This window comes from Scylla paramamosain, chromosome 42 (assembly GCF_035594125.1).
Source record: "Scylla paramamosain isolate STU-SP2022 chromosome 42, ASM3559412v1, whole genome shotgun sequence".
Taxonomy (NCBI): Eukaryota; Metazoa; Arthropoda; class Malacostraca; order Decapoda; family Portunidae; genus Scylla; species Scylla paramamosain.
The window spans coordinates 6,434,295-6,457,500 of record NC_087192.1 but is presented as its reverse complement, the minus strand read 5'-3'; the positions used below and the strand labels follow the sequence as shown (position 1 = coordinate 6,457,500).

General features: G+C 42.0%; 1 long non-coding RNA gene across 1 annotated transcript in view; it reads left to right on the top strand.

Moving 5' to 3' along the window:
- LOC135093335 (uncharacterized) overlaps positions 1-21,870 on the top strand; it is a 102,322-nt gene extending 80,452 nt beyond the window's left edge. The window contains exon 3 of the long non-coding RNA XR_010263310.1: positions 21,198-21,870. This is a non-coding gene — a long non-coding RNA (uncharacterized LOC135093335). The remainder of the gene's footprint in view (positions 1-21,197) is intronic.
- Positions 21,871-23,206: the final 1,336 nt, after the last annotated feature.

The following is a 23,206-nucleotide window of genomic DNA, read 5'->3' as shown; positions in this document are numbered from 1 at the left end:
GAGAGAGAGAGAGAGAGAGAGAGAGAGAGAGAGAGAGAGAGAGAGAGAGAGAGAGAGAGAGAGAGAGAGAAATAGGTAACCATATATACATTTTTTTTACGTATTCATGGATGCAAACTGAAAACATAGATTGCATTCCCTATTTATCGCTTTCGTTTTTAAGTATTGTTTTGGTTTTGAAAGGTGCGCCAGAGGGAGCGATTGGTTTACATATATTTATTCTATTCCTGTTGTCTGTTTTGGTTTTACGTGTATTTTTTCCAATCGTATTCCAGGATTTTCGTTTGATTTTGTCCAATAATCCTATTTTTTTTTCCTCTATTATTTTGTACGTGATCAGTGTTTTTTTTTTTTTTCAGTCCTTTTATTTATTTATTTATTTAGTTCCTATCTTTCTGTTGTGGGTTTTGTGTATTTTGTATGCTGGTGTATGTTTTTTTTTTTCCAGATTATTAATGATTTTGTGATAATGAGTGAAATGTGACTAGAAATGTGATTAATAGTGCGGTTTTTATATTTTTTTTATGGTGATCTTATGGATAACTATTACTTAATCTTCCTTTTGTATTCTCTCTCTCTCTCTCTCTCTCTCTCTCTCTCTCTCTCTCTCTCTCTCTCTCTCTCTCTCTCTCTCTCTCTCTCTCTCTCTCTCTCTCTCCACTGCGAAATCGAGGCTCTTCCTTTTTCTGCTTCTCCTTTACCACCTTGCCATGTTTCCTCCTGCCCTCCCTCTCTCCCTCCCTCCAGCTCTCCTAACCACGCTTGCATTGCCTCTTCCCGTATTCTCGCCCTGCCTCGCTTAGCCTCCCTCGCATCCCTGCCTTCGCCTGCCAAGCCCAGTCAAGCTCCGTCTTACCCCGTCTCTCTCCGCCTCTCGTTGCTAAACATCCCGTCCCCACGCAGCAACTCCCGCGGTCGGCCAGCCTTGAACACTTGGGTAGCAATATTAATTTTCCACCAAAAGCGCCTCGTTATTCACTGGTGTTGCTCGCTAGCGTTGCCCAGGAAGGAAACAGAGGCAGGTGAGTTTTTATTTGATACTCTTCTCCGCCCTCCTCTCTCTCTCTCTCTCTCTCTCTCTCTCTCTCTCTCTCTCTCTCTCTCTCTCTCTCTCTCTCTCTCTGCGGGTACTGGTGATGGTGATTGCTGTGTTTGGGTGTGATGGATGTTTTTTTCTTTCCGCTTTGTTTTCTTTTGTTTCGCTTTCATGAGATTTTTATGTTCGATTTTTTTTTTTTTTTAATAATGAACTGTGTGGTGGTGTCTTTTTATTCTTTGTGTGTGTGTGTGTGTGTGTGTGTGTGTGTGTGTGTGTGTGTGTGTGTGTTTGGCTGTTTTATTGTTTCTGCACAGATAAAATTTTGCCGTGTTTTTTTTTCCGGGGGTTTGTTTTATATGTGCATATATATATATGTTTATTTATTTATTTATTTTATTTTTTTGTTGCTTGCCAGTGTTTGTATTTACTTATTTGTTTGTCTGTCTGTGCCTGTATGTCTCTATCTACCTGTCTGTCTATCTTTCTGCCTGTCTCTGCCTGCCTGTGTATCTGTCTGTCTGCCTGTTTTACTACCTGCCTGTTTGTCAGTCTGTCTATCTGTCTGCCTTTCTATCCGTCTGTTATTAAAAATATTCTACAATGTGCATTTCAGATTTTATTAAAGCTTCAGTGAGCTAAGAAATTCTAAGTGACCTTGGGAGTCGAAATGTGCGGTTTGAATGATTTTCTGCCATGTTTTGAACCTTTTGAGTAATGGACTGAGCGTGAGAAGCAGGCGGAGGAGGAGGAGGAGGAGGAGGAGAGGGAGGATAAGCAGCAGGAGCAAGGAGGAAAACAGTGAAGGAGGAGGAGGAGAGGGAGGATAAGCAGCAGGAGCAAGGAGGAAAACAGTGAAAACATGAATTGATTTAGAGAAACTAATTATAGACTTCTTATACGAAAACGAAAAGAGTTGATGTCGATAATTAGATAAAAATAAATGAAAGAAAAGAAAAAAACACAAAGAGAACAAAAATAAAGCAAGAAGTAGAAGAAGGTAGGAGACGACGAAGAGGAGGAAGGAGGAGGAGGAGGAGGAAGGAGGAGGAGGAGGAGGAGGAGGAGGAGGAGGAGGAGGAGGAGGAGGACGGGATTAGCAGTGGACAAGCTGTGAGGGTAGAGGCAGGAGGGGCTCGGAGGCTTGAGACGGCGGTGGCGGCGGTGGTGGTGGTAGTGGGTGAGGGCAGCGAAGTGGTGTTAAGTGGTGCTGAGGAGCGCTGGCTGGACGAGAAGCGAACGGAGGAATGAGCGTAAGGAAGGCTGTGAAGCAATCCAGGTAATGGCTGTGGCGGCGCGGGGCAGGGCCAGGCGGGGATGGGTGGGAGGGGGAGGCGGTTAGTGGCTGGGAGTGGTGGGAGGATACGGGAGGGGCTGGTAGGAGTCATGTAAACTCACCATTATATTTCTTGCAGTAAATAAGTGGGAAATAAATAGAAAAAAGTAGCTTTCCTGGTATTTGAAGTTTAAACTGAAGACACTTGTTGTTAAGTCGTTTTCGTTTTCTTTCTTTGTATAACGCATGTCTTGTCTCTGACGTTATTTGTATTTGTTTTACTTATATTAAAGAAAAACAGATTGCTGCCTATAAATTTTGAGTTTAAGCGAAGACACTGTGTTGCTGCTAGTGTTAAAGTCGTTTTCGTGTTTTTCTTTTGTATAATGCTTATCTTGTCTGTAATTATTTGTATTTTTTTATTTATATTAATGAAAACAAATTGTTACCCATAAATTTGGAGCTTAAGGCGAAGACACTGTGTTGCTGTTAGTGTTATCACAATGTTTTTATATATATTTTTTTTTATCGTGTATTTGTGCTACTTACGTGGTTCATTTACATTACAGCTCGGGAAAAGGAAAGACACATAGGAAATAAACCAGTAAGCTCTCAGGTATTGTAGTGAACTGGAAACAAGGTATTACTGTTCGTGTTCCTGATTACCTATAGTGGTTTTCTTTTTATTATACGTAGAGGAGTTATAGTTTATCAGTGTACAGAAATAAAATGTGAGGATGCGTTGTTGCTGACGTTGCTGTGGTTGTTCATGTAATGTTAGTTTATTAAGTGTTTATATTTACAAGGCAATATAATTAAGTTTTTTGCCAGAGAGAGAGAGAGAGAGAAAGTTTTGAAGATTCTGTTCTCATTCCCCGCACAAAAAATATCACAACCACAACTAAAAAGCCACAATAATTTATCTCCTGTAGTATCATTCCGTACTTATACTCGTGTCCTTTAATAATGTAACAAGAGAACCGAAAAAAAAAAACCGCCAAGAAGTTATAGTAGCAGTTCGCGTCTAGGCATTGCGGGAGTTGTTCGTTGGTTTCCGGCAATTTTTCACTGGAAGCTGCAAATTTTGTTACATACGAGACCAGCCATCACTCCGGACACTATCCCTTGTGGCTGCGTGTGGGCGAGGCAGGCACGGTGCGTGGAGGAGGAGGCGGAGGAGATGGAAGAAGAAGAGGAGGAGAAGAAGGGAAGAAAAAGGAGGAGTAAAAGAAAACAAGAGAATAACAAGAGAAAAGAAAGGGAGAAGGAAGAGGAGGAAAAGAAGAATGAGGAGAAGATGAAGTAAGAGAAGGATAAGGAGAAACAGGAGAAGCATGAGAAGCGCAAGACGAAAGAAAGAGGGGAAGGAGAAGAAAAAGAAGAACAAGAAGAAGGATGATGATGATGGTGATAAGAGGAAGAAGATAAAAGAAAAAGAAGAAACAGGAAGGGAAGGAGGAGGGAAAGGTAGCGAACAGGCTGCAGAAGACTGAAAGGCAGTCGCGGAAGGTGAGAGAGAGAGAGAGAGAGAGAGAGAGAGAGAGAGAGAGAGAGAGAGAGAGAGAGAGAGAGAGAGAGAGAGGAATAAAAAGTGGCGAAGGGAGATGACGAAAAGGAGGAGGAGGAGAAAAATGGTATATATTTCAAGCCTATACTCGGAGGAAAGAAAAAGGAGGACAAAGAGAGAGGAGGAGCAGGAGGAAGAGAAATGTGGAAGAGAGTAGCAATATGGAGGTCGAGGAGTACGAGAGGAGAAGGAGAGAGTAAGAGGAGGAAAAAGAGGCAGGAAATCCTACAGAAAGAGGGATAAGAAGGAAGCAGGATGAGGAGAAGGCGGCAGGAGGGAGGGAGATGCGGGTAAGATAAAGTAGAATGGAGGGGCTGGAGGGGGCGGGAGGGAGGAACATGGAAGCTGGAAGGGGAAGGAGGAAGAGGAGAAGTAGGAGGAGGAGGAGGAAGAGGTGGAGGAGGAGGGATACAGAGGCTTCAGGGACGAAAGAAAGTTTGAAGGCGAAGGTATAAGAGAGAGAGAGAGAGAGAGAGAGAGAGAGAGAGAGAGAGAGAGAGAGAGAGAGAGAGAGAGAGAGAGAGAGCTTGCAAGGCGGCTGGTTTAGTGTCGATCTAAATTCTCGCAAATACACGGTTCTGAAGAAGGATGGTCCGCCCCGCCGCGCCTCTCACTAAATTCTCAGCCCCGTCGAAGCCCTGCGTGGCCCCGCAGGGAATGGTGAGGCATAAATGAAGTCTGGAGAATATTGCAGCCTCGATGCGGAAGCAGGGAAAGAAGAAAATGCTCTCTGAACATATACCAACATTTCATTTTTTATTCGTGTGTGTGTGTGTGTGTGTGTGTGTGTGTGTGTCTCGGGAAAATATAGGTGTGTGTGTGTGTGTGTGTGTGTGTGTGTGTGTGTGTGTAATTCCCCCTAGTCTTGGTCTTAATCTCTGACCGTCAGCTGTTCCCCTCCCTGAAGAAGCTCAGACCTCATACAGAGCTGACTATGCCGCCTACGGGTGAGGCTAAGGCATCACGTAACACACTCCTCATCCCTTTGCTCTAGAGGGGCAGAAACAGCCCTCTCGCAGTGAGAAATCCTTACCGACCTGAGCGGGATTCAAACTTAGGCCCCTCAAATGGTAGGCGAGGACGCTTTCCACTGAGCAACGGAATGGTATGTGTGTGTGTGTGTGTGTGTGTGTGTGTGTGTGTGAGGGAATAGCATTGACTTTTCATTGAATCTCACTTTAATTTAGTTAATTTCCTTACGTCATCTCCGGTTTCTTTTGACGAAACTCCTTCAATTAGTGTCTCAGTCAGTGGGCTGAAAGGTGTCTTTTGCGGCCTCGCTCACCCGTGAAAGGATAATGGAGACAGTGAAAGCCTGAATGAGCCACGAAAAACCAACAGATTCGTGCGTTAACGATATTATGTCAAGCGAACCTTTTTTGATACCAAAATAATTGCACCCTGGATGTGTGATAAGGCAGCCACGCTTACTCTCAAAACCTTGTATTTTTACACATTCTGGGATCTCATTAAGACCATTTTGAGAGGCTTCAGACGGAATTAGATCAGGTTTCTCATGATTTTTTTTTCCCCAGTGATGTTGCAGAATCCATGTTCGCTTATGGCAAGAATCATGAAAACACCTTTGAAAATCCGGTATTTTCACTAGAGCTTACTGAGATTAGACGGCAAAAGGATGACACGGACATTAGACAGACAAAAGAAAGTGATGTTGCTTAAATCCATGCCAGACAGTCATTAGGCTCATGAAACATGCAGCATTTTCCACCATCGCTTGCGGAAATTAGACGAACTAAGGCGGCAAAATGTTGAAAAATAAGCATAAAATAAACACAGAAAAGCAAAAAAGAAAAAAGACAGAAAATCAAAGCCAAAAAGATTCAGGATGACATCGCTCTGTCCTGTCGTGAAAAGTCTTCCTTCCTTTGGCGTAGCTCCCAGCATGTGAAAGTTTAACGCTGGAAAAAAAAAAAAAAAAGAATGTCATGTGCGTGATAAGTTAGATAAGGTCATGGCAGGTCGGGCCACGGAGACTCGTAGGAGGGTGGGGAGGGTTAGGGGGTAGGAAAGGAGGGGATAGTGGAGGTCTCGTCAAGGTACGTATATCAGCATTTTGGGGAAGCACCTAAATTGCGCTCGTGAAAGAGAGAGAGAGAGAGAGAGAGAGAGAGAGAGAGAGAGAGAGAGAGAGAGAGAGAGAGAGAGAGAGAGAGAGAGAGAGAGAGAAGGGTCAGGAGGTTTGCGAATGGAATTTAATCGGAATAAGTAAAGGTAATTAGTGAGGCAGAGAGAAAAAAAAATGAGAATGGTGAGAGATGTATGGAGAGAGAGAGAGAGAGAGAGAGAGAGAGAGAGAGAGAGAGAGAGAGAGAGAGAGAGAGAGAGAGAGAGAGAGAGCCAGACAAGTAACCAAGGAAAGGACGAAAGAAGGGAAGACGCAGCTACGTTACCTAGAAAGCTAAATGATTCTCCAGCCAAGACTTCGGGACGTAAAGCTGCAACACGAATGCCTTCCTTGGGAGCTGAAATCTGCGTGGGGAAGCAAACGGGAGGTGGATACAAATCACGCGTGGTAATTTACGGTCATTTTCCCGGTGATCCAACACGCTCGTGAGGCGGAGGGAGGGTGGAGGGGCGGGAGGGAAGACCAGGAGGACGCTCGAGTAGCTGCCTAATCTCCCACGCGGGCAGGAGGTGAGTCGGGAACTGAAGAAGGTGAGGGAGGGAGTTACAAGCGCGTCTGTGCCACTGCTCTATAGGAATATATTCTAAAACATTGCCAGCGCCTTCACTATTTTTAACAGATCTAGTCTAAGCTACACGGGTTTTTTACGGGTGTTTTTACGGTTTTAGTGAGAGGTTAACTAGATTTCTACATTACTAACAGAAATCCTCTTGAGAAACCGACTAATCATCTCCGTGGCCTTTGAAAGTAGTGGTGGTGAAAGAACAAAGCGTTTTTGAATACCATCCTATTAACCATATTCTGAAACGCCTCTGTCCTCACCTCGACTTCTTTAAAAAAGGCTTTACATAGCTGAAGGGTGTTCTTACGGTTCTAGTGACAGATTAACATGCTTTCTACGTTATCATCAGGAGAAACATTCTTTAGTACCCAGCTAATCATCTCTCTGACCTTCGGAAATAGTCATGGAGAGAGAGAGAGAGAGAGAGAGAGAGAGAGAGAGAGAGAGAGAGAGAGAGAGAGAGAGAGAGAGAGAGAGAGAGAGAGAGCATTTCAAGACACTGGTCTATGGATCAGGAGCAAGACTTGGTAATGGGACACCGCTAACCACCTACTCGCGTGCTGTGTTCTCATCGCCTCGCAGACTTCCCTCGAGGACCCCGCGGCTCCTCAGGGTCCTCCATCAGGTGTAATCATACCAATCACTTTATATACAACTCCCCCAGGCCGCGAATCACGGAGAGCAACGACACCGCTGCGGGTCGTGCTGGCTGAGTGCCGTGGTGGCGTGCTGGGAAAGGAAGGTCGTGGAGGGCAGATAATGGTAACAAACCCTCGTTTTACCGCCGCTGAAGTACACAGTAAGCGTACTTCGTGTTGAGTGCAAGGTGGTGCAAAATCCTCGTCGACCTCTTTTTTCTTATACAGTAATTTGCAGAACTACGTCTCAGGTGCTCCGGTGTCTCGTTCGTGGTCCCTTGTCTCCCTTGCTTCAGTTACTTACCCCCTCGAGACTGTCAGCGACTAGCAAACACCGTGACAGTAAGAGGAGCGAGGGCGTCACGGAGCATCGGCGGCACCCCAAGTTAAGCCCTTTATTGGTGTTTCTTTCAACGTGTTCAAGGTTACTGACCATAAGGGGAAGACCAATAAATACACGCTTCAATGAGGCCCTCGAGGTAAAGCGAAGGCCGCCAAACAAGGTGTAAAAAAGATAATGAACGTAATGCCACGTGATTAGAGAGAAGGATGAAAATTATGGACCTACCGACTTGCCATGAAAATCCCATAAAGGCTTGCTAAAGAAAAAAGTTAAGTGAAATCAAAAGAATGGAAGAAAATTCATCGGTGCGCGCTGGACAACCAGATGACTCAAAAGTGCAGGGTGGACGCACTTATTGAGATGTAAGTGAAGGGCATTCAGCCAGAGGTTGAATAAATTATAAAGTGTCCAGAGACATAGCGTAGAGACAAGCAATTTCAGATGGAATAGAAAAATAAAAGTAAAAAAAGGTAAAACGATGGACTGGTAAAGTAAATAAAATAGAGGCAATTTTAAGGCGGGCAAAGCTATATCGCACATTTCAGGGCCAATATACTCCACCGACGGCATATAACAAAAAAGGGAACTGTACAGAGTACGTAATTGAGTCGAAAGTGACGTGACTGATTTTGTACAAATGAACGTTGAAACTGGTTATTGAGTGCATGTCAAGCTTCAGGAAATAGGCAAGTGAATCTTATAAAAATTTCCTCCACATTTAGACAGAGTATATGAAGATTGCATGTTTTATTTATTCATGAAGGTCTTGTGTTAATTATTCAGTGAGAGCTCGGACACACACACACACACACACACACACACACACACACACACACACACACACACACACACACACACACACACACACACACAGCCCGGACGTAGTGGTCTATATGACCCAAATTGGAATGCTGCCCAATGCTGAAGATTTTTCAAGTTATCGCCGAGTGGTCAAACATACCCACATGCTTCTTATCAACCCTGCATTCACCGGCGACTGCACTGAAGCATAATTGGATACTTGTTTTTTCATTTATCTCTCAATATTAATTTCTCTAATGGAAATTATACCTATTTTCTTTTTTTCTTTGTGTATTCATTATGGCAGTTCTTCACAAAATCGTCTAATCATGTTTACTGTCTTCGATTGTGAGTCATTGTAAAGTAACCTATTCATTACCACAGATAACTTGGAAATTCAGTCAGTAAAAGAAGATACAGACATTTTAGCAGTACATAAATAGCCACGTAGAGATAACCTTAATCATTTCATTACAAAAAAATACTATAATGTGTCTCGTAAAATTTTCTATTGACGGCCAGAATAAAACTGAACTCTGAAGCCGCGGTACTGAAAGAGTTAAACCTGTGAGGGTGCCGCGTGTCTGGCTGGCAGCGGCGGCACATCAGCCTGCAGGGTAATGGCGTCCACGAGCCTCGATATACGAAAAACAGGAATTGAAACCAACGCCACCACAACACAACAACAACAATAACGATAAAAAAAAAAAAAACACCAGCCACCACCACCACCACCGCCGCCACCAACAACAACGATAACATTAACAGCAACAACAACAACAACAACAACAACAACAACAACAACAACAACAACAACAACAGTTACTGCAACAACAGTAACAACAACAGACGACGCAATGCCAGTAGAGCGTTATTTGGGTCTAAAAAAGTAGAATAATTCTCTCTCTCTCTCTCTCTCTCTCTCTCTCTCTCTCTCTCTCTCTCTCTCTCTCTCTCTCTCTCTCTCGTGTTAATTTGATTAGTAAATTGTAGTTAGTCATTCAACCATTCATTCATTCATTCATTCAGTCTGTTAGTTATTGTTTTATATTGAGTTAATTAGTTACTTAATTAATTAGTGAGCTGATTAGTTAGAGAGAGAGAGAGAGAGAGAGAGAGAGAGAGAGAGAGAGAGAGAGAGAGAGAGAGAGAGAGAGAGAGTGGGGGTGAGTACTTGAGTGCGTGTGTGCCTGCGTGCGCGATTCGCCTCATTGATGAATGCAAATACGTGCATCATAATACCGGAGACAATGCCTCCAACTTTTTCCATCAATAATTGGAAAAAAAAAAATCCGAATTATAAAAAAAGGTGCATCAAAATGTATTTAGTGAATCCGTGCCTCGTATTTTTCATAATGCATTTTTTTTTTTTTTCCACCGTCAGAGTCAGGGACAGGCAAAGGTTATCCAGTATGCGAGGTGAACAGTAGCCAGGGGGAGGGTAATGATGTCTGTTTCCCTCCGCTGTGGCTTGATTGTTGCTGTACTGTGTCCTTCTCGTTGTAATTACATAAGAACCTAGAAAATATTGGAAGCTGCAAGGAGCCATCAGACCTACATACGGCGGTTCCTGTATGAAACGTATTTCCATATTTTCATCTATTTTCCTCATCCATAAATTTGCTTGATCGGTTTTTTTTAAGCTCCCTAATGACTCGGCACTAACAACCTGATTTCATCCCACTCATCATCTACCAGTGTATTTGCGAACCAGTCCCTCCCTATCTCTTTTTTTAAATCTAACTTTTTTAACCTTGAGGTCATTATTTCTTATTTTATCCTCATTAGGATTTCTGAGAATTTTGCTTACGTCACCCTTATTATATACCTCACACCATTACGGCGCTATATGATCTCGTTGTTGTGGTGGAAGAATCTCATCCTCTATTGTCGCTTTATTACATCCTCGTTGTGACACTATGAACCATTCAGTCGTTCCAGATACAGTTGTAGTCAAAAGTCGAGTAACCTTCTGCACTTACGAGTACTGAGTTTTGCGTTTCCTCTGAATTGTAAATCCTCAAATGAGCTAAGAATCAAACAACATCGTGCTTTTTAAGATTATCAACAGATCAGAGAATGTAAGATTGAGTAAAACATTTAAATACACAAGTAAATGCGGCAGGTTGCACGACCATTAAACGTGGTTGTATAATGGACCAACCATTTAATCTAGATACTTATTATTATATGGCCTGGCGGGTCGGGAGGCGGATGCTCACTTTCCTTCCTCGCCCAAGATTAGTACCGTATCCTGCGGGGTAATCGCCAATTTGCGGACACAAGGCATTTAACTTCCACGACATTATCACAGCAGTGTTATCTCCTGTAATATATAGCGGTAAACTTTAAGAAGAAAGAGAGAGAGAGAGAGAGAAGAGGAGAGAGAGAGGGAGGGGGAAAGAGAGAGAGAAGAGGAGAGAGAGAGGGAGGGGGAAAGAAACATGAAAACTCCCCACAAATTAGGATAGTAGCTGGTAAGATACGAGAATCAGGACATATCAGAAAATAAATTGGCTGACTATCCTGGCTCTCTTACTGTTTTTTGTCGTTGATTTTTTATTTATTTATTTTATTGTTTGTGTGACCGTGGCCTGTAAGATTAAAAAGAGGCGTATCAAGACTACTCAAAGTAAATTGGCTGACTTTTCTGGTTGTCTTGTTTATTTTACTGTTTACTCTCCGGGGAGCGGCGTTCTTAGTGCGATTCGCATAGTTTTTGTTCTTAGCCAATAAGCTTAAAAATAAGAGAAAAATCAAGACAAGGGAAAATAAATTGATTAACTATCCTGGTTTTCCTCCTGTTTCTTTTTCGGGAGCGACATTTTAAGCAGGCTTTTAATACTTCTTATTTACTTTTGGCTTGCCTTTGTCATTTCTGAAAAAAAAAAAATACATGAATGAATGATTGATGACCAGGGAGAAAATGCCAACTTGACAGTAGGAGTGAAGGGATGTTAAGACGAATGAATAAGTAACACTAGTCTTAATGGCCCTTACGATGTTCCCCTTCCTTTATTATTATTTTTTTTTCTATAAGATTAACGTTTTCTGATGCAAATAGAGGAACTTGTAAGGTGACGGCGGTTGCGCATCGGTCAATCAAAGTTTCTGGTGAAGGAAGAGCATCACGGTACACATAGGGGAGCTTATAAAGTGGCAATGGTTATGTGTTATCAGTCATTCAGAAGGTTTTGGGTAAAGGAAGTGCGTCATAGTACAAATAGAGGAGCTTATAAGGCAGTGGTTACGTGTTAGTGGAGTCCGTCAGGAGATTATGTGTAGGTGAAGGGGAGGCACACGAAGCCTTAACATAGAGCTGATTCGCGAAAATATCACACTGATTGGAAAGTAATTGTCGAGCGTCAGAAACTAGGTGGCCAGGGAATCATTATTTATTCAGTAGGTTGTCCTATTAATTATGGAGTGCGCGAGTGCAGAGAGAGAGAGAGAGAGAGAGAGAGAGAGAGAGAGAGAGAGAGAGAGAGAGAGAGAGAGAGAGAGAGAGAGAGAGATTCAGTTTACCACTTAACACACAATCCGTGCACAGACACAGCAAGAGCTAGAATCAAGTGCAAAGCAACACAATGTTGCTACACACACACACACACACACACACACACACACACACACACACACACACACACACACACACACACACACACACACACACACACACACACACACACACACACACACACACACACACACACACACACACACACACACACACACACACACACACACACACTGTCCGTCCGTTTCTCTCTCTCTCTCTCTCTCTCTCTCTCTCTCTCTCTCTCTCTCTCTCTCTCTCTCTCTCTCTCTCTCTCTCTCTCTCTCTCTCATATGCCTGTGCAACGTTTCATATTTTCTGAAATCCCGTTCTTTGTTAAGTACCGTGACTTTACATATTTCACCGTGACTTTACATATTTCGCATTTTAAAAGGTCAGATCAAGTAATGAATAAAATCACTCATGAAAATCTGAATAACCATTTTTTTCTGATAAAATTTACGAATGTGGAATGATTGTCATAGAAACAGAAACAATAACGCCAACTGAATAAAAGAAAACAAGAAAAAAAATAAAAGAGAGCAAAACGTTTAGAACTTTAGCGAAATTACGAGGATAGTTTACAGAATAATTGAGAAACTGCTTCAAACGGTTTGCCTCTCTGTTTCGAATCCTCCCTGGAGCTTCATGAGTCGAATTCCAAAGCTGAGGGTTAGAGGAGATTCATTAATTAATTTCAGTGATTGCCAAGCCTCTCCTAGCACAAGATTATTCCCTCCTGTTTGGGGGAAGTGGACACAGAGAGGCGAGCAGAGGAGATGAGAGGAGAAATGCATAAAGGGAAGAAGGGAGACGTAGATAAAGAGACCCAGAGAAATGGACGCGAGAGACAAAGAGTGAAGACAAAAGGAAATGAAACTAAATGGCAGAGATTAATTAAGGAAAAAAAAAAGGTGAATTACAATCGATTATCTGAGGAATAAGAAAAAATGTAAGAGGAAGAGGAAAAGGAAGAGGAGAAATATAAGAGGGGGATGCAAGAAAAGGAAGAGGAGGTAAAAGATTTTTCCTCCGCATCTTTGGGTAATGTGTTGGGTTTGAGGAAAGGAGAAGAAGGATGAAGGGCTGAGGAAGAGGAGGAAGGAGAGGATGAAAAGAGCAGGAGAGGAAGGAGAGGAGGAAGGAACATGGGTATGAAATAGAAATGATAAGCAATGAAGGAAGATGTGATTAAGAGGAGGAAGAACGTGCAGTCTCTCTCTCTCTCTCTCTCTCTCTCTCTCTCTCTCTCTCTCTCTCTCTCTCTCAATTTACTGGTAATTGTTAATAGATAAGCAGATACCTTCGTTAGAAAGCTAATAGATCTCCGGGGATATTTTCTCTCTCTCTCTCTCTCTCTCTCTCTCTCTCTCTCTCTCTCTCTCTCTCTCTCTCTCCTCTCTCTCCTCTCTCTCTCTCTCTCTCTCTCTCTCTCTCTCTCTCTCTCTCTCTCTCTCCCGTTATTACAGTGACGATGAAGTAGAGCGAACGAGAAAAGTCTATACCATACGTACATGCAATATATATCTTTTATTTTCATTTATTTTGTCCAGTGTTAGCGTGTCAAGATTGATGTACATTCAGCACACACACACAAAAAAAATATATATATATATATATATATATATATTATCTGCCTCCATGGGTCTGAAAGCGTTGCAATTGATCACTGACTGTAGCGGTGTGGGCTGTGTTGTGCTGGGCTGGGCTGGGCTGGGCTGGGCAAGGCTGGCTGTATATACTGATTGCGTGATGCATTGTGTAGGCTATGTGGCGGCGATTCCTGGACACTACCGCGCGCGTTTTGATGCAAGTGGATAAATCAGCCCGAAATATACACGTAAAAGCCTACATGTACAAAATTCATAAAGCATTTCAACATTCTGACTGCGTGTGTGTTTTTTTACGGGGTTGGTTGTGTGTGTGTGTGTGTGTGTGTGTGTGTGTGTGTGTATGTGTATGTGTGTGTGTGTTGTATCATTGGCTTATACATGCACCCACAACTACACCTACACACACACACACACACACACACACACACACACACACACACACACACACACACACACAACACACACCATCATTAGTTTTACTGTTATGTATTACGCTTATTTTTCTCATATTTTTATTACCCTATTCATCTTCCTATTATTTTTTTGCTCCTCTTTTTTTTTATGAATGCTTGTTATTTTCGTCTACTTCTGTTTTCTTTTTATAAAATTCCAGGTGTTTTGGGCTACGTGCTGATCAATAAACCTTGTTACCATCACACACACTCATACACACACACACACACACACACACACACACACACACACACACACACACACGCCTATCTCCGCGAAACACGCATCTACTGCAGAGGAATTTAACTCCCATTCAGAGCTGCACCGAATTAACCGTCACTTGTAAGTCTGCGGCAGTATCATGAGCAGCATTTTGACGGGAAGTAAGATCTAGAAGTCAAATAATAGAAGCCCTTCAACCTTTAATTTTCTACCGCCGACATGAGCTAATGCAAAGGATGAGAGTATTTTGCGAACCGAGCTTGTGAAACGTGTTGGTTGTGTGACCTGAGTGATGGAGAGCGAAGGCTGATGTCAGTAATACACAAAGAGTAATGCCTGTGTCAATGCAATCAGATATGTTAACACCGACTTACCACCGCCGGCCCGCATGAAGTATGTCTCCTCAAGGACTCATAATGTATGTCTCAGGTCGGGTGGTAGTCGGGTTGCTCCTTCAAACAGAGGCTACATGAAACAGCAAGGGTTAAAGTCATGGTATTAGTAAGACTTGGGAGTGTCCTCTGAGGTTAGTGATGTGAGAAGAGACGTAAGATGAAGTAGTTTTAGTTTAGTTTGACGTTTTGACAGTCTTCAGAAGCTTTAAGATAAGTAAAGCACAATGTTTATCTTCGGTTAAAGTCGTGGTATTGTTGAGACATGCCAGTGTCTCTGAGGATGGTGATGCGAGAGACATGGAGGGTGAAACAGTTCTAGTTTAGTTTGGCATTTCGAAATTTTAGTTGAACGTTTTCGACAGCCTGTTAATGATGTGGAGAATACGTAGGGTGAAGCAGTTTTAATTTCATATGACATATTGACGTCTTCAGAAATGTTATAGTAAATAAAGCAGACTATTTGCTAGTGATTTAAGAGGCATATAGAATGAAATGGTTTTAGTTTACTTAAAAGTTTCGGCAGTGTTCAGAAGCGTTTGGGTAAGTGAGACACTATTTGTTTCTTTCGGGTGTTGCTGCATCACTAACTCCATTCAGTTGTCTCATATTCTGACTGTACTCGTAAGCTGATACGTAGGAATAGTGGCACAGGAAAATCACACGATAAAGCAGTTGTACGTTTTCCAGTGTTTGCACAGTCCTTTTAGTAACAGAGAAAGAAAGAAAAGTACTATTCCATCCTGCATTATCCTGTGTTACATCCATTTGTTTCTCGGCATGTCTTTACTAACCACGATGCAGATCCAATTTCGCTACAACTCCTAGAAAAAGTTTACGGAAGAGTACAAAATTATTAATGTCTCTTAGTTGATACCAAGACCACAGTCACCATCAGAACCCTAAGCCTAAGGGATGACCAGAATTGCTACATAGATCGAGTGGCGTTTGCAGGCGCACTGAAGCTGGTTGATGGTGGACAAACCCAGACCAACCCAAAGCAACCCAAACCAACAAAGACTAACCCAGGCCGACCAAGGCAAGACCAGAGTAGCCTGCAAGTGAGCATCCTCCCCGCACCACACCCTGTCACGGCCACGGCCACCTGGCCACGGTAGATCCATCGTGGTCAAGATAAATGAGCCAATCAACCGAAATAAACCCTTTACCTCTGCCCTCCAGCCTCAGGTGAGAAATTCAGCTCGCCTGCATACCTTGTCCATTAGACACGCGGCCCACCACTGACCCCCTAACTTCTCGCTCGGCCGCTGACTAGTAAAGCAGGACACATCTAACGGATCTTCTTGACGTGGGAATGCTGGGAACGTAGACACCTGGGGGATGAAGGACAGGTGACATTTGAGAAAGGTATAATTTAGTGAGGTTTTTTTTCATGTGGACTAGTTTGTGGATTCTGCTAGTTCGTTCTCTCTCTCTCTCTCTCTCTCTCTCTCTCTCTCTCTCTCTCTCTCTCTCTCTCTCTCTCTCTCTCTCTCTCTCTCTCTCTCTCTGTCTCTCATTATTTTTCTTTTTTTTTCTCTGCGTCTCACTTATTATCTTCATTTTCCCGATTAAATTTCGTTAGCAAACTCCTGCCTCTCTCTCTCTCTCTCTCTCTCTCTCTCTCTCTCTCTCTCTCTCTCTCTCCCTCTCTCTCTCTCTCTCCTCTCTCTCTCTCTCTCTCTCTCTCTAAGTACACACGCTTACAATAAAAAAAAAAGAAGAAAAACTCGCGGAAGAACACTAAAATAAAACTAAAGGTGAGAGTGGTTTGCATTGTCCGAAGAGTTCCTGGACCAAGAGCTTTTAGGGTTAACCAGTGACGAACATTTTTCACATACAACTCTAAAAGGTTCCTGTTTACCCATGCACACTTTCTGACGGCGGCAAGAGTGGACCAAGTGTGAAGGGATTTTTTTTTTTTTTTGTTGGATTTTCTCTAGTTTTGCTAGTGGGCGTGTGTGTCTTAAAACATTACTGGTCGTCTTCACACACACACACACACACACACACACACACACACACACACACACACACACACACACACACACACACACACACACACACACACACACACACACACACGATAATCATAGAAAGTGCATTCATGGCTGGTACAGAATATTCCGAAGTGATGTGCTGAAAATGAAAAGTGTTGGAATGAATCGTTTTTCCTTCATGTAAACAGAGTGATTAAACTATTTTTGGGGGAAATTCACACACGTTCACACTCATTCACACACACACACACACACACACACACACACACACACACACACACACACACACACACACACACACACACACACACACACACACACACACAATGGTTAATTTCTCTTAGCTACCTAGTTAGCTGAGAGAGAGAGAGAGAGAGAGAGAGAGAGAGAGAGAGAGAGAGAGAGAGAGAGAGAGAGAGAGAGAGAGAGAGAGAGAATAAAGGTTAACGAATGCTGTCTTCTGATAAAAAATATTTATATAGTCAGGCAGGAAGGAGAGAGGGAGTGAAGGTCATGAGGAGGAGGAGAGGGGAGGTGGAAGAGACGTAGAAGAATGAGGAGGAAGAGGAGGAGATGTAAGATGTAGATAAGTCAGTCTGAAGTACGAATGAGAAACCTGAATGTGAATAAAAAAAAAGAACATCGTCGCCTCTCTCTCTCTCTCTCTCTCTCTCTCTCTCTCTCTCTCTCTCCTCTCTCTCTCTCTCTCTCTCTCTCTCTCTCTCTCTCTCTCTCTCTTTTGTCCATGAAGCCTCTTGTATATTTTATGGTCATAAATTTATTATTATCTTTCACAATTCTTTTAAACTTTTGTCCTTCTTCGCAAATTTTAGTGTATTACTGATATTTGGCGTTATGCTGAATTGTTTCTCACCTTATCTTTACGAGTTATTAATTTTTCATTGTTTTCGAGTTATCTATAGTAAACAGAGGATAATAATATGCACTAAAGTCATGATCAGAATTTCATTAGAGTTCTCTACCCACTTCCATTGTGTTTGGTGTTCCTGTGCAGTTCTAACAAATCTGATACTTTTAAACAGTCTGTCAGTTTGCAAGTTTTGAAAGGTGACTGTCAATAGATTACAAGATTTAAATATTAGTTTGGATTGAAGGAAATGGTAAATCACACACAAAAATAAATATTAGTTTGGAAGTTATTTGAGCATTGAGGTGCAGTGGATTTGTTTTTCAATTTTATATTTCTATTTTTTTATTTTTTATTCCAAGATCGTATAATTTTTTTGTTCTTTTCAGTGTGTGTGTGTGTGTGTGTGTGTGTGTGTGTGATTGTGTGTGTGTATGTTTACGTGACCTTACCAGTCTCTATAATTATTACATTTATTTCTATTACTACCACTTCATTATTGTTTCCTTTGTGCTTCGTGACCCTCTATCTGTTTCTCTAAGGTCCGAGTCCCAGCTGACACCTGCCGGCTCTCCTCCCCTTCCTATTCCCCTTTTTCTGTCTCCTATCAGTGTTCCCATGACACAAGACTCGCTTGGTGTTGTAGGCCTATTTAAACACGTGCTCTTTGCCTCTCGTCCTATCTCCTAATGACAGACAACCGTAACATTTCTTTTCTCCATTTGACAACTGTTCGTGAAGCGTATAGAGACATGTATCTTCAGCTGTAAGGACATTCTCTCTCTCTCTCTCTCTCTCTCTCTCTCTCTCTCTCTCTCTCTCTCTCTCTCTCTCTCTCTCTCTCTCTCTCTCTCTCTCTCTCTCTCATGCACAAAATTATACGTGGGGAAATGTTCTCTGCATCACGTAGCAAGACAAGGATATGAGGCACGTCTCGACTTTACAGGCAGGGGAGCGTTTTCATTAAATTTACAATAGTGTTAGTTCTTTACAAGGTTGGAATCAAGAGGTATAACGATGCGAGGCCGTGTGTCATACAGAAGCACGTAACCATTGACATTTTCCAGCCATAGTTTTTGTGTTTGAAGAGGAGAAGGAGTAGGAGGAGGAGTGGGAGGATAAAAAGAAAGGGAAAAGAGAAAACGGGAGAGGGAGAAAGATACGAGAGGAAGAGGAGGGTTGATGAAGAAGGGAGAGGAGGATGAGAAGGGGTGGTAAGGAAAGTGTGTTTGATAATGAGAGAGAGAGAGAGAGAGAGAGAGAGAGAGAGAGAGAGAGAGAGAGAGAGAGAGAGAGAGAGAGAGAGAGAGAGAGACTGACTGCTCCTTCCACTAATATTTTTTTTCTTTTTCTCACTTTTATTCTTTTCCACATTTCGTTTTAATTTCCTCCTCCTCCTCCTCCTCCTCCTCCTCCTCCTCCTCCTCCTCCTCCTCCTCCTCCTCTTCCAGGTTTCGCAGTCATTATGCTCCGTTGCATTTTTCCCCCCTCTTTTCCTTGAACCACAAGACTCCACTACCTTCGTGATATTTGCATTTCTTGCCACTTGTATTCTCTTTTGTACCTTTATTTGCCTTGCCTCGTCTTTTACCGTCAGTGTTCTTCCTTTATGGTTCACTTGCCATCCTCTTATTCCCTTCCTCCCTTCACCCTTTCAGTCTTTGTCGGACGTAACGCGACTCATAAATAGATGAATAAAGAGGGATTTTAGAGTACTTGTGTGTTTCGTTTATGTTGCCGCTGTTGGTGTGGTTTTGTTGGTGTTACTATTTATTGTTATTGTTATTATTATTATTATTATTATTATTATTATTATTATTATTATTGTTGTTGTTGTTACCAGTGTCGTTATTTTTACTTGGTTTCTTTTCTTTTTACAACGGATTTTTTTTTGTATATATTGATTAATTTGCACAATACCTTTTTATGTCCATCTTTGGCTTGGCTTCTGTTCTTCCTATTGTTCTTGATCTTTCTCTTTTGTCTCCTCTTCCTCATCTTCCTCTGGACCTTTCTATCTCCTCCGTCTCTTTTTTTCTTCTTTTTCCTTTAACCTCTTCCACTCTTTCAAACTTCTACCCCTATTTCTTCTTTTCATAATCGTCTTATTCCTTTTCTTTCCTTCTCCATCTTCTTTTCTCTTTTTTTACCCTAACACTGCTTTTAAACCTTCACCTCTACTTCTTACTTTTACTCTCCTTCTCCCTACCTCTCCCTCTCTGCTCCTCTTTTTCTTATTTTTTATTTTTCATTCCTAACATTCCTTTTAAAATTTCACCCATCTCTTTTTCTTCTCCGTCTCCCTACCTCTCCTTCTCTGCCTATCGAACTTCTCTTATAACCTTCCCTTTAAACATCTAGGCAACACATCACTACAATCCTTAAACATTCTCTTCACCACTTCAAACCTTCACAGGCTGAGACGACTCGAAGTAAGAGAGAATATACCAATGAAATGACCGCATCGAGTCGAGTCGAGTTGAGTCGTGTGTGTGTGTGTGTGTGTGTGTGTGTGTATCATCCGCATTGCTAATTGGTGGCACTGACGGTTCGGATGCGTTGCTGCTGTGTTCCGTATCCGTCTATTGTTTTAGTTTTAACCCTCCCCCACCGAATTAATCTGGTGCGGGTGAAAATGAGTATTGTGTAGTGATTGGAAAATGCATTAACTGCCACGTATTCCGCTGGGCAAACCGACGTCACCAGTGCCCTAGTATAAATGAAGTAAAGGAAAAGTAAATAATTCCGTGAGGTAATTGTACGTGTTGTTGGCGTGGCGGGTTTGGTTGTTTTCTCTCCCTATCCTTTTTTTTTTCTTTTCGATTTTAATTGGGTGGTGTTCGTTTTTTTGTTCATGTTTGTTTTCGTTTTTGTTCTCTGTTGTGGATTTTTATGTGTGTTTTATTACTATGCTTTTTGCTCTGTCTGTCTGTCTGTCTGTCTGTCTGTCTGTCTGTCTGTCTGTCTGTCTGTCTGTCTGTCTGTCTGTCTGTCTGTCTCTCTCTCTCTCTCTCTCTCTCTCTCTCTCTCTCTCTCTCTCTCTCTCTCTCTCTCTCTCTCTCTCTCTCTCTCTCTCTCTCTCCAGCGTTCGAAGTGATTGCTTCGTGTATTTTTAGCATAACAATCTAAAGTTCGTGCCTCATAAATAATTATTATACTCCCGATACTTGTGGTCCTGGCGACATGATAAATTATTAATGTTTTCAAGATGGAGAGTTCCCTTTTTAAAATTACAGCAAGAATAGGAAGAAATATCCTCACTTACTCTTGTCAGTAAAAAATAAGGTTTACTTCTACGGACTACCATATTTCACTATGAGACGACGCTTTTGAGTAATGTACAATAATGATGCCAATAATAATGAAATAAAATTAAAATGGAAAAGATTCTACTTAACATAAATATAGGAAGGAGGGAAAGTTTTCTAAAATGTATGGTTTTCGAAGTACGGGATGTTTTTTGTATAACTTTTTCTTTTCTTGGTGTGAAATAATTAAAAATATAAATGTGGTGTTATTATTGCACTTGAGGCTAATTAATGTGCGGTAATGTGGCGGGGTGTGTGTGTGTGTGTGTGTGTGTGTGTGTGTGTGTGTGTGTGTGTGCGTGTGTGTGTGCGCGCGCAGTAATCTTTTTTGAGGTGCAACGTGAGCTATTTTATCTCGCAGTACTATTTCTTGCCTAGGCGGAGTGGGTGTAACATTCAGTTGTATTATCCTGCAGGGGATGTAGAATAATGAACGCTCCTTCGGCGAACAGTGGAGGAGGTGGTGGCGTCTCACCAGCTACGACGAATCCTTAGACATGGCATAAAAGAAAAGAAAAAAAAAAAAGAAGAAACCTTTACGTCACAATATACTTGATGGAATTCGAGGAGGGAAGACAAAATTCTAAATACAAATCACTAAGAAGACAGTAGAGGTTATACAGTCCCATGGTAAAACATATACAGTACCGATAACGGGGTAATGTTAAGAGAACGTCACTTCTGTAGCCAAAGTAACAACCATGGGCATCGAACTCCCAACCTTTCAACCACTAGACGCCCAGGGAAAAGAAGATACCATACATGGACACGCTCTCACTGGCAGCCTGCGCAGGGATCATCAACATAAAAAGGACCAATACAAAACGGGGCGACACAAAACGAGGTGTTGGGTGTTCAATTAAAATTTCGGCGTTGGTGGAGGTTAATGAGTCATGTAATTTCTTCAGTTGGTAATAATAATAATAATTGGCATGATCATTCTCTCTTTTTTTTTTTTTCATCCCGGCTCTAATGATAGGTTGAGTTCGGTTGAGTTCGGTTCGGTTGAGGTCGTGTGTAGATCGGGTTCGGCGAAAACACATGTGATGGTTCGCCGTCAGAGGGCCGCATACCATTTATTAATTAGAGGCCCGCCCGCTGGTTTGTGTTGTAATTACTGTGTTTCTCGCACCGGCCAGGGAAAGCGTAATGGAATGGTGGCTGTGGTGGTACTGCCGCTGGTGGTGGTGGTGGTGGTGGTGGTGGTGGTAATTATGATGATGAAGAGGAATAATGATAATGATAGTGATGCTGCTACTGCCACTGCAACTACTGTTACTGCTACAACAACAACAAAAACAACAACAACAACTATTACTACTTCTACTACTACGACCACCACCACACTAACTACAACAGCTACTACTATTACTATTACTAAATCTGCAACACCACCACCACCACCACTACCAACAACAACTATAACTACTACAACTACTACTATTACTATTACTAAATCTGCAACACCACCACCACCACCAACAACAACATCAACAACAACAACAACAATAACAACAACAACTGAACTACTACTACTACTACTACTACTGCATAATGATGATGATTTTGATGATAATTGTAGCAGCAGCAGCAGCAGCCTGATCAGCATGTTTGGCTTAACCTTTCCGAGGAACAGCTCCGCCAAAACTTGATGCAGCAAACGCAGTCCTATGCCAGATATTGTCAGCCGTTTCATACCCAGACTTTGGTAGTGTTGACTTTTTCTTTAAACCAGTCGATGAGTTTGGTTATTTACACAAATTCTTGAACAAAAGTTGGCCCCGCTGCGTGCACCTCATCCTGTTATCCATCACTCTCCATGCAGACAAGTGTGAAGTGTTTGTGATTGCCCACCAAGCGATACTGGAAACATATAAATGTCCGATTGCAATAATTGTAAGAAATATTATACATTATGAATTGAAAGTGTGAATTCCACATTTGTGTTTGCTGAAGTGTGACTGCGCTGACAAAGGAATGTTATGAGACTAGGTGGAACATATCTATTTGGGGACTTTCTTCTGTTTTAGTAATACACACACACATATTTAGTTACGTTACCATCGTGGGGAAAGGTAAAGGTGCACTGTAAGAAAAATAACTGTGGAAGATAATTTTTATTTCCTCTTCCTATTTGTTTCTGTTCTTTTACTTTTATGCTTTTGATGTGTGTGTTTACCACATTTATATATAAAGGCGTAGTGTGTGTGTGTGTGTGTGTGTGTGCACTCATCTGTGTGAGAATATGTTGTGACCTCGGGACATTTTTCCTTGTCGTTAGAGTCTAATTCCCATTCTTCTTGTAGACAATCCAGGATTTTTTTTCTTCTTGCTTTTATTAGTTTGTTTTCTCCACACTTTTCATATATTTCTCTTGTCGAGACCAGATTAAACTGAAACTATCGTTTTGAAGCTTGAAAGAATT